This window comes from Trichosurus vulpecula, chromosome 1, assembly GCF_011100635.1.
Source record: "Trichosurus vulpecula isolate mTriVul1 chromosome 1, mTriVul1.pri, whole genome shotgun sequence".
NCBI lineage: Eukaryota > Metazoa > Chordata > Mammalia > Diprotodontia > Phalangeridae > Trichosurus > Trichosurus vulpecula.
This window is the reverse complement of record NC_050573.1, coordinates 227075763-227086411: the sequence shown is the minus strand read 5'-3', so window position 1 is coordinate 227086411 and position 10649 is coordinate 227075763. Positions and strand designations below refer to the sequence as shown.

The 10649-nt window shown below is 38.0% G+C and overlaps 1 pseudogene; it reads right to left on the bottom strand.

The window, feature by feature from the left end:
• Positions 1-7987: 7987 nt before the first annotated feature.
• Positions 7988-8811, bottom strand: LOC118836196 (annotated as a pseudogene).
• Positions 8812-10649: the final 1838 nt, after the last annotated feature.

Genomic DNA, 10649 nt, shown 5'->3' with positions numbered 1-10649 from the left:
TGGGGAATGACTTGTATTCCTGTAACTTTGGTTCAGTTCCCTGTATATTTTAGGTATCAGGTCTTTATCAGAGACACTGGTTGTAAAGATTTTCTCCCAATTTTCTGCTTCCTTCCTAATCTTTGTTGCATTGGCTTTTATACAAAAGCTTTTTAATTTAACATAATCAAAATGATCCACTCTTGTTGGGTCATGAATCCTTCCCTTTCCCATAAATCTGACAGGTAAACTATCCCGTGCTATCCCAAATTGCTTATAGTATCAGCCTTTATTCCTAAATCATGAACCCATTTTTGGTCTATACCTTTTCTGATTAAACATATCTTTTATTCATAGAATCACAGCCACAGGATCCCCAAATCTCATAATTGGAAGAGACTATGGAATCCATCTAGATTAAACCATACCTTAACAAGAATTCCCATGCAACATGTACAAAAGTAATACTCTAGTTTTCACTTTAAAACTCAAAATCACAAAATCATTGAATCACAGGGACCTCGGAGATCATCTAGTCCATCTTGTAACTGAAAGAGAGTCACCCATTCAAATCAGCCAACATGCTTCTCCAACCTTTGTATGAAGACCTCCAATGACAGTAAACTCACTACCCACTGAGATAGCCAATTCCTCTTTTAAATAACTCTAATTGATTTTGTTTTTTAAATTATATTTTATTTTTTCAAATAATGAAAAATCAATTTTTTCTTCTTCTAACCCCCAACCATAGGAAAATAAATAAATCCTTACAACAAATATATATAGTCAAGCAAATAAGGTTCTGCTTTTTCCGTGTACAAAAATATGTCTCATCCTGCACCCTGGGTCCATCATCTATCTCTCTGTCAAGAGATGGGTGACACACTTCCTCATTTTTCCCATGAAACCAGAGTTGATCACTGAGCTGATCAGAATTCTTAAGGCTTTCAAAGTTACATTTTACAGTACTAGCTAGATGAAATCTTGATGTTTCGTTTTATCACTGGCATAGAGTATCAATAGCATATCAGGAATCTCTTAGGTTGGAGAACCTCATTTCCAAGGTAGACACTGACTGTCACCCATTCAGGTAACTGTTCCTACTATGTTGCCCTCCATGCTTGCCATTAATCATGGGTAACATGTAACTGTTCCCAAAGTTTCCATTGTCTCCTTGATTCTTTGAGTTTGTTTATATCATTGTCTAAACAAAGGCAAGAGCACTGCCAATTCTGCAACAGCCTGAAAACGTACAGCTCATGCTGCTATAGTCGCAGTCATACTCACTGGTGTCCCCATCTCTAGCCTTTTACTCCTTAGCGGCATAGCTAGCACACTGGATGAGAAAGTAAGAATTTCTAAAAATTAGAGAACTGAATTGAGTCTAATCAGATGAAATCAATAATGATCAATGTAAAGTTTTATCGATTGTTTAAAAAAGTCAACGTCAAAGTAAAAGATGACCAGTTAGAAAAAGATCTGAGGTAATAATGGACTGCAAGCTCCTTCTGAGTCAGTAGTGTGACGTAGAAGCCAACAAAGCTAATGCTATCTTGGGCTGCGTTAAGGGAAAGCAAGTTTCCTTGGATAGGGAGGTGATACACCACCATATCTTGTCCTTATCAGACCTCATCTGGAATAGAGTCTTCAATTCTTGTTGCCATCGTTAAAGAAGGATATGGATAAGCTGAGGAATCCCAGAGGAGCACAACCCATGAGGTTGTGTCTTAAGTCAGTGTCATAAAAAGATAGCTTGAAGGAACTTTCATGTTTAATCCAGATAAAACAGGATTCAAAAGCAGTGGTCAGCAAAGGGGAGAGGCTGTCATGAAGAGGGGACTTGTTCTTATTTGGAACCAGACTACAAAATCAGAAGCTGCATAAATGGAAATTTCAAAGAGGCAGATTTAGGCTTGATATCAATAAAAACTTCCTAACAATGAGAACTACACCAAACTGGAATAAGCTTCCTCAAAAGGTGATGGGTTGCCCCATCTTGGAAGACAAACATCCAACAAAAGTTGGATGACTGCTTGTTGAATATGTTATAATGGGGATTCCTGTCATGTATGAATTAGACTAAATGGTCTCTGAGCTCTCTTCCATCTCTCAAATTCTATGACTCTGTTGTTCTTTCTTTCAATCAACTTCCTCACTGCTTCCCAGTGTCTTCCAAATATATTGCTTTAATAATGTCATCTATTTGCTCAAAAAACTTCCAAGCTTACCAATCACTTACATTCTTTAGCCTGCTGTTCAAGGCTTTAAAATCTGACAGTGATCTTTTCAACCTTATCACCCACCATTACCTAAACCAACCTTCCACTGCAGCCAAACTGGCCTTCTCACTCCCTCCCAAATTCAGCCTGTCCTTTTCCTGTCTCTCTGCCTTAGGTTACACCACTTCCACTGCCCAGAAATACCTTCAACTTCTGTTCTGCCTAGCCAAACTTCCTGTCATTCATAACCTAATACAATGCTGCCCAACCCATGAAGCTTTGCCCCAGCACAGTCAGAAGAAAACATAGACAAGGTAGACAACTATGAAGTGCACAAAACATGCAGGAAGGGGAAATGGGGAGAAAAGGAATGAAGGCAACTTTGTAACATCATTTTAATAAATTATTTCATAATTCATATTTTGCATTTATTTTATACTTAATAAATATAATTTGGTAAACACTTTTGATGCAATTCCATGTTCCATGGCTTGCATGTATGTAAAAGTCAAGTCAGTTGAAAGCCACAAAGGTAAGTAATGAGGATTTTTCAATTTTTCAATGCCCGCTTAGAGAGCACAGAAATGCCCATTATTTTCTCATACCAATCCAGCTCATAATACTCTTCTACTCCTCTGAATTCACCATGCTTATTTTTTATACAGTTCTTTTGGCAATTAATCCTAGGATCTTAGGACCCTGTAACTAGAAGTGACCTAGAGAACATCTATTCTAACCTGGTTACTTTTCAGATGAGAAAACTAGGGCCCAGAGATTTGAAATTACTTATCTAAGAGCACATAATCAACACTCACATAACTTCTCTGATTACCTTATCTGTAAATGAAGGATCAAACTAACTTCTAGGGCCCATGCAATTTAAGATTCCATGTTTTTAGTAGATGCCCTATAATTTTTTTGATTGACCTACTCAAACCTACTCTCTAGGAATCATCACTAAATAATAATATTGATACTTCTCAAACATCTGAAGAGTTACAAAGGAGTATCCTGAAAATATGCCTATTAGTCAGGCAGGGTAGGTAGGAATATCTGTACTTTGTTGATTAGGAAACTGAGACCCAGACATGTATGTCAGCTTATTTGTCCAAAGTCACAGTAGTATTATGACTTAAATCTAGATCCTTTGACCAAACTTCAGGTTGAGTCCTCTTCTACCACAATGCCACCAAAAAATTGATTACCTTCTGTTTTTTTTTTCTTTCTAAGTATTTTGCTACTACTCTGGGCCCATCCTCCAACCATGCATTACTCCTTCAGTCAAGAAGCATTTATTAAATGCCTACTATGTGCCAGGCAGCCTGCTAAACTGATGTTGTTGATGATCTTTGGTTTTTGAAGGAGACTAATGACATCATGAATGAGTGATGACTTACATGGGAATTGGATTTAAGTGTGATAGAGTTGCACAAATCATCAGCCTCATGCTGAGGATAGAAAGGCAAAAACATGCTTCATGCTCACAGGGAGTTCACATTCTAATAGGCGAGACAATGTCTAAATAGTTATGTATATACAAGATATCTATATAGAGAGAGAATAAATGGAAAATAATCTGAGATGGGGCCAAGGTTGCGGGGGGGACCAAAAAAGGCTTTTCTTTCAGAAGATGGGACTTGAGCTGAGTCTTGAGAGAAGTCAAGGAAACCAAGAGGCAGATAGGAATGGGCAAGGTATACCAGACATGGAAGACAGCCAGTACAAAGGGACAGAGACAGTAAGTGGAGTGTGAGGGCCAGTGTTGCTAGATCACAGAGTACATGGGAGGGAGTAAAATATAGGAGGAATGGAAAAGTGGGACGTTTCCAGGTAATAAGTGGATCTAAATGTCAAATAGAATAGTTATATTTGTTCTTGAATGTAGTAGAGGGTCATTAGAGGTTATGGGGTAGGGGCTGGGGGAGGTGTTGGGTTCATACTATGCTTTAGAAAAATTGCCTTTGCACCTGGATGGAAATTATATTGGTGTGGAGAATGACTTGAGGCAGGGAGATGAATTAAAAGGCTACTGTAGTAATATATAAATGAGAGGTGATGATCTGAACTTGGGTTATGGCTGGAGGAAAGGAGACCTATATGGGAGATATTATGAAAGTAGAAATAACAAAAGTTAACAATTTATTGTGTATATGTGGTGAGTGAAAATGAATATTTGAGGATCACACCAGCCACTTCCTCACCAGCTACCCTGCCTGTACCCTTTGCACACCTACCCTTCTGGTTATATCATTACTCCTAGAAAGGGTGTGTCAATTTACTACCATATGGTGCTCTACTCTTCATTCTTGCAACTTTCCAAACCGAAATAGCCCTCCCTAACCACTCATCTCCTGTATGTGATGTTGCCCCCTATTAAAATGTAGGTTCTGTGTGGACAGGGACTATCTTCCCTTTTGTAGTATTTCCATTCTCACAGTTTAGCATAAGGCTTGGCCCACAGTAAGAAGTATTATAAGAGGCCTGTCTTTATTTTTTCTTTTTCTTCCTTTCTTTCTTCCTTTCTTTTTTCTTTCTTCCTTCCTTCCTTTCCTTCTTCCTTCCTCTTTCTTTCCTTCCTTCTTTCTTTCTTTCCTTCCTTCTTTCTTTCTTTCTTTGTGTTTCTCTCTCTTTCTTTCATTCCTGAACTACCAAGGTGCTGGACTATTTAAGTATCTTGTGACTCTTTAGTGGTTTCTTCAGAGGCACTGTACATAAGGACACCCTACTTTTATGGAGCTTTTGTTCAGCCAGGGCCTGAGTGGTGATTGTGCCATCTGGTAAAAGACAGGTATGGAAGTAAGCCATTCTCCAAAGAGGAATAAGGACTTGGGAAAAACAAGTTGTGAACTTAAGCTCTGAGAATAAGAGGCTGTTCCCATTTTCTTTATGCTATATGCATTTGGCAAATCACCTTTTAAACTGAGCAGGGTCAGCACTGAGGACTCAAATAAATTAACCTTTGGTTAGAACATCCTTTTAATATCTGGAATTTTTAAAAGCAGCTCTCAGTATCATGAGGTAAAGAAGGGTTAACATGAGTTGGAGAACAAAGGCAGATGTTCATTTGATCCAAGGCCCTATGAGTCAGTGATGTGTTCTCTTCTCCAGTTTGTGGGCCAATTTTCATTTGAGTGATATACAGGATACCCTTCCTCCAAGTAGCTATGAGTCACTCTCACTGGCTGTAGAAGGCCTTGTGAGACCTGACTTCTTTCTCCTCTCCTTCAAATTTGCAATGTTTTCAATCCCTTAAATAGCTTTTGTGTCCAACTGGCTCTCTCACAGATGACTCCCAAAAGATGGTCTGAGCGACTCTCCTTGCGGTCTAAGTATTAAACAAAAACAATGGTGATGTTCATTCACTGAGCAGCATTTTATTTTTAAAAGCACTCTGCCCTTCACCAAGAAATCGCCCACACAATATCCCCAAGAGGCATGGAAGAAGCTGCTATTCATATTTTGACTGAATTAGAGCAAAAGAGTCAAGTTGGATGTCTAGCAAATGAGGCCTGCTGAGGGAGGTCTATGAATGATTGTGCATCTCTGATTAGGAAATTATAGGATCACAGATTTAGAGCTGGAAGGAATCTTGTAGATCATTGATTCCACTCCTTTCATTTTACAAATGAGAAACCAAGACCCTGAGAGGAAAAGCTTGATTATCTTGCACAGGCACATCCTGAGGCAAGGAAAGGGAGAATGGAAATTATAAAAATGCACTGGGCACCAGTTTTCTGATTTTCACTTTGTGCTGAAATGATTTTACACCCCCCTATTACACCTTACATTGTTTTGCAGTTTTTTCTCTCCTGCATTCTTATCTATCCTATCTCAAATGAAACTTGCCAAAGGAAAAAGACTATTTGCTATAGCCTTCTAAAATTCTATTTATTTCAGTCTCAAAATGCCTCACCATTACTATCAGGTAAATTCAACAGTCCCCAATACACAGAAAGATATCTTCTCCTGCTTTTCCCTTTTAAAATTGTATCTGTTTTTTCCCCTTCCCTTCTCGCTATTGTCCCTTAAATAGGACTTTTCCAATACCCTCCCTGTCCCTTTCTTACTACTTTCTCTCCTTCTTTTCAATGAATAGATAGTTTATCCCTTTGAAAACTCTTCGTATTGTAAAATCTCTCTGGATCTAATCAGATATATTTCACTTTTAGGATCTTTATCGGCTTTCTTGATATTTTTCTCTTTTTTCAAAGAGTTCCCCAAAGATTTTAGAATTCTGCATTTCTCAACTACTCCACAGTCTCTTAGAATAATTTTTTTATTCTCCAAGGATAAACCTCACTTTTGTAAATTTTGTGAAGCAAAATCTGTGAGGTACAGAATGTTTGCTCTTGACTTTTTCTCCGTTATCCTTTCGGGTACTCTTCTCTCCTTGCAGGTGCTCCTTCACCCGAGGAATTATCTGGTATCCCATTCAATAGGCCTCTTGGTTCAGTAGCCACCAAATAATATTAATGGCTAAAGTACTTTGTAAGTCTACCTCTTATAAAAAGATATGCATATTCTAATAGAAGGGCATGGATGACCAAGAAGCTTTGAAATTCAAAATAGTCCATTTCTAATAGTGGACCTATCCACCATATGTCCTATATGTGAATATACTTTCATAGTCTACTTTCTATTGCTGTTATTTGTGTGTTACTTTTTTCACAATAATACTTCATTATGGTATAAAGGTGACTCTAGATTCTTAAAGCAAAATCTATAAAATGTTTTATTTAAACAACTCAGGGCAGCTACTGCTTCTCTCTAAGGAAAATAGGTAGTTTCTAGTTGTATCACTCATGAACCCCATCACTGTGGGTCAATAACTGACCTATTAGCTCCGTTAACTTTTAGAAAAGTGATGTATTGAAAAGGTATAGCAAAAATAGTTGGTGTAAAAATCCCCCTCAAATCCTAGGGCACACTCTTCATAGGCACACATAGGACCATCAGAAGAGTATGCTCGAACTGCAGGTACAATGGTAGTGAGACACACCTATAACATATGCATGTGGCAAAGAAATAACTCACAAATTCCTTTGTTTTAGAACTTAGAGGTCCCCTTTTCAGTCCTGAGCTAGTATTCTTGCTAGTACAGGGCATTAAACTCCTCCTCTTCCTCCTCCCTCTTAACTGACTTGCTCACTTACTACAGCTAGTAAGTGTCTGAGGCTGAGTTTGAATTCAAGTCCTCTTGACTCCAGGGTCAGTTCTCTGTCCATTGTACCACCTGACTGACCCTGGACAGCATGCTCTTAAAACTGCTTCCCTTGGCTGACAATCTTCTTGCATCTGTTTCCCACGTTTGCCTTGGATATGTCCTCAATTTGTGTCTATTTGTGTTATCCTATCATCTTTGCCTCCTGGTTTCCCTGGCTTCCATCAAAACTTAGGATTCACTACCTTCTTCAAAAGACCTATCCCAGGCTCTATGCTGCTGCCCTCCACCACACAGCTGGTGTCCACCCTCTAAAATTGGCTTCCATTTATACTAGATATTTTTTGGAAAAGTAAAACTTTATTGACATCAATAATAAAGTTGCTAAGAGTTTTCAACATTCACATCCTCGTTATTTTATTCAACTATTCAAACATTCTTTTTTTCTAAATATACTCTCCTGATTAAGAAACCAAAAACCTGTGTACATTAAAACATATTCAACAATTACACAATGGATTGCACTCTCCAGTCAAGTCTTAGAGGGGGAAAAATACCCAACTTTGTTCATCACAGCCAGGACAGGATAAAATACCACTCTCCTTGGGAGAGATTTGTACTCCTTAATTCAGGGGTGGTGCCTTCCTTCTTTTTGATGGTGTTTTAAGCCCAGATAATAACCAGTATGATAGCCACTCATGTACCAGGCTATTAACATACTTCCCATAGCATCAGCATCTTCAGGAGAATAGGGGGACATGGGAGGTGGTGGGGGAATCAACGGTGATCCTGAAAGAAATGGTGGGGGCCAGCCTGTGAGGAAGGGTGGTGGGCCACTGAATTTCAGTCCAGGCTTGCCTAGCCCTGGCACTGGAAGACAAAATGGTGGTGGAGGAGGGAAATAAGAATTCCAATGAGCAGCTCTGGATCTGATACGATTCTGTTTTCTTCCACATAATCTGGAGGATTTTTCACTTTCATCTGTTGAATGCTGACTTTGACCTTCATTTTAATTTGCATGAATAGGTTCTTCATCATGAACTCCTTCACTGTTTGGAAGACAATGTGACAAATTCTGTTCTTCTTTATTTCCATAGCCAGTATAAACTATAAGACATATCCCTCTCTTCAGATCAATAGTAGCTGGATATATGTTGCCATCATCAGACCACATTGCACAACAAGCATCACCAACTGTCCACTGTTTCAATAAGGCTGGCTTTTTTCTTGTTTCTGTTCTTAATATTTTTTTTCTTTTTGGTCCAGCACATTTTTGTTTGTCTGAAGTTTCGGAAATTTCACCATTCTTAAATGATGCCACAGCTTTGTTGTATGCTTTTATCAATGCTGTATCATCCTATGTGTCAGCTCAGAATCATCACTCTGCCCACTACCTCTGCAGAACAATACCAGCTCCTCATGCTCCCTGATGCCACCACCTAATGCAGCCATGGTGAGCAGAACCCTATACTAGATATATCTTGTAAATACATTTTAGTATGTTGTCTTCCCCTTTAGAAGGTAAGCTTCTTGAAAGTAGGGACTGAGTTGTAGTCTTTCTTTGCTTTCTTAATGCCTAGCAACATGAATGACATATAGTAAGCATTTAATAACTGCTTGTTGGCTATTGTTGATTCCAAGCTGTTTCCATTCTCTTGTATTGATCCAAACTTTCTAGTAACGTAGTCAATGGGAGAGACGTAAAAGGAAAGATGAGAGATTCAGAGACACACACACAGAGAAACACAGAGAGTGACTTTTTTCTCAAAAGCACTCCATATCAGGGATGGTTCTGGAATCCTCAGAAAAGGAGCTTTTTGATTATTAAACTGAATCCTTACTTTCCTGTTAGCTATTTGTATACAGGCCAAGAAACGACTAGGAACAATACTGGAATAATGGAATAATGATAACACAATAGAAAGAAGGTTGAGGAACTTAATTCTCACTTTGCTTCCATTTTCTCCCTTGTGGAAAATGACCCTCATAATGGAAAGGACAAAAAGAAAATGGCTAACAGATTTGATACCCAAGGTAACTAAGGAGATAGTCCAAGATCACTTAGCCACCTTTGATAAAGTCATCTTACCCAAATGAACTATAGCTTCTGGTCTTCAATGGCAAATATTGTTTAGTTACTGCTAATAAAATTTTAAAAAGAAAGACATATGTTCTAATTTTCAATAAGAAATAAGGACACAGAGACTGAAAACTAAAGGTCGATGAACTAATTGATTCCTTGGAAAATTCTAGAACAGATCGTTAAAGAAATAATGACCATCTGGAAAAGAAAGTGATGATTACAAGGAACTAGTATAGGTTACATCAAGAATAGCTCATGCAAAACTAAACCTATTTTCTTTTTTTAAGGAGTCATAAAATTGTTGGACCAGGGTAATGTTTACAATATAATTTATGTAGAATGTATTAAAGCATTTTATAAAATATCTTATATTATTTTTGTGAAAGAGATGTAGCAATATGGTCTAGACCATAATGCCATAAGATGAATTTGGAAGTTTACAGGGGTGTCTAGACTCAAAGATTAGTCATTAATGGTTGGATGACAATTTGATAGAAAGTCTCCAAGGGAGTCCCAAGGAATCTGCACTTGGCTCATGCTATTTAACACTTTTATCAATCATTGGGATAAAGGAATAGATGAAAAGAAGTCATATTAGCAGATAACACAATACTGGGAGAAATATTTAACATATTCCATGATAGAGTCAGCATTCAAAAATATTTGGCTAGAGCACGAGTTAAAATCTAGTAAAAATGAAATTCAATAAGGATAAATGTAAAGTCTTACTTTTGGTTTAAAAAACATACAATTCCCCAAGTACATGATTAGGGAAATGAGAGATAACAGCCTACCTAAAAACGGCACGGGTATTTCTGTAGATTTCAAGCTCAATTTGTGTCGGTAGTATGCTGAAACAATCTACAAAAACGAATGCAATCTTGGGCTACATTCAGAGAGCCAAAACACATATGAATATGGATGTGACAATTCCACTCTACTCCACCCTGGTCAATTCTATAGTTTAGGGAGGACATCCATAAGAGATCCAATAAAGGCAACAAAGATGGTAAGGGGCCTTTAGTTCATGTCATGTGAAGGTCAGGTGAAGGACACAAGAATTTGTATCCTTGGAGAAGAGTCAGGGAGGTACATAATACCTCCCCTCAACTATCTGAAGGGCTGCCATATGGAAGAGAGAATAAGACCTTTTTATTTGCCACCAGAGAAATAAGTCAAAGTTAGCAAAAGGAAAAATTTAGGCTTG